Raw genomic sequence first — 1675 nt, forward strand, 5'->3', positions numbered from 1 at the left:
TGCAAGAACAGGCAACTGACCAGGCACAGTGATGTAGCTGTAATCCTAACACTTGAGAGGCTGAGGCCAGGGGATCACCATGAGTTTGAGGCCAGCCTGAACTAAGTCATGAATTTAAATCCAGCCTAACCTACATAGGGAGACCCTATGTCTCAAAAACAAAACACCAGCCAGGTGTGGTAGTGCACACCTACAATCCCAGCACTCAGGAGGCTGAGGCAGGAGGTTCATGGCAAGTCTGAGAACAGCCTGGGCTACAAAGTGAGTTCAAGGCCAGCCTGAACTGCATAGTGAGACCCTGTCCAAAAAGACAAAAACAAGGGGCTCAGTGTCATGAGCGTCCTCCTGGCAAGTGCAAGGTCCCGAGTTCAATCCCTGGTACCCCCCCACACACACACACACAGACAAAAAACAACAAAAACTAAACAAATGACTTGACAGACCAGGGCACAAGTCCATGTTGGCACATTGAATGGAGCTACTCAAACAATTCCTTTCCCCTTTGAAGAGGGGCTCCTTGGTCTGAAATGACTTTACAGAAAGACTGAAGTTTGGTGGAAGTTGTCATTGCCATGGATCCCAGGAATAGAGCCAACCCCTCGGGGTCCTCTAATTCTCTATGTTCAGGCTGCAACATCCCAGGAGAGACTCAAATCATGAGGGAGGGAGGAAAGGAGTAGTAGTTCAAATCAGGTTGAATCCTGTCATCTTGGCTACCAGTTGCTTTGAGCCCCCACCGTCCATACTGCATTCCAGAGCCTAAATTCTCAGATTCTAAATTCCTGGCCACAAGTGTGCTCCCAACCTAGAAGGGAGCATATAGGAGAGGGTGCCCTAGCATTGGGAACTCTGGTACTACTGGTCCCTGTGTCTTGGCCCATCAAGGATCTAGCAACTTTCCTCAGTTCCTACCACCTGTGCTCAAATGGCAATCACTATTGGCCTGATCTCTGCACTGCTGTGGATGAACAGGGAGATGGGTTTGGAGTGGTACTGTATCTGGAGTCCTCAGTGTGGCCCCCAGAGAGCCTTTGGGCCCCTGGGAAACTTCCTGGAAGGCTGGGATTGAGGCATTAGAAGAATCTCAGGGTAGACTAATGTTGTCCCATCAAAGCAGCTCAGTCTACCCCATGTGTGCCCTTCAGGTGCCAGACAAGAGAAACACCTATGAGTACTCAAGAGCTTGTGAATCATTGCTGCTTTCTTAGTCCTACCTCGCTCCCTCACCTTCCTCAGCCTTTACTGAGATCTGCTTGCCCCCAGGACCCCTGCACTGTGACCAATGGAGATGAGACAGAGGGGCAGGTACTTGTCCTTTGCTGCTCTTCATGGAGAGGATGACAGAAACCTTGACTCACCACATTCTAACCTGGTAGACGTACCATGGCCAAGAGCAACCTTCCCTTTGCTCTGGCCACCTGCCATACTGGAGCTACTTGAGACTCAGGCTTCTCCTAAGGGTAGAGGCAACTCAGCCCTTCCCAACCCCATCTAGAGACCTGGAACTGATCCTCCTATTTGTCCCCCCTAACAGCTCAGTCATTAATTTGAGTGCGTGTTCTCTCTCTCTCTCTCTCTCTCTCTCTCTCTCTCTCTCTCTCTCTCTCTCCCTCCTTTCCCTCCCTCTCTCCCTCTCCCCCCTTTCCCTCCCTCCCTCTCTCCCTCTCTCTTTCCC

Source organism: Octodon degus, unplaced genomic scaffold (genome assembly GCF_000260255.1).
Source record: "Octodon degus isolate 3935 unplaced genomic scaffold, OctDeg1.0 scaffold00008, whole genome shotgun sequence".
Classification (NCBI taxonomy): domain Eukaryota; kingdom Metazoa; phylum Chordata; class Mammalia; order Rodentia; family Octodontidae; genus Octodon; species Octodon degus.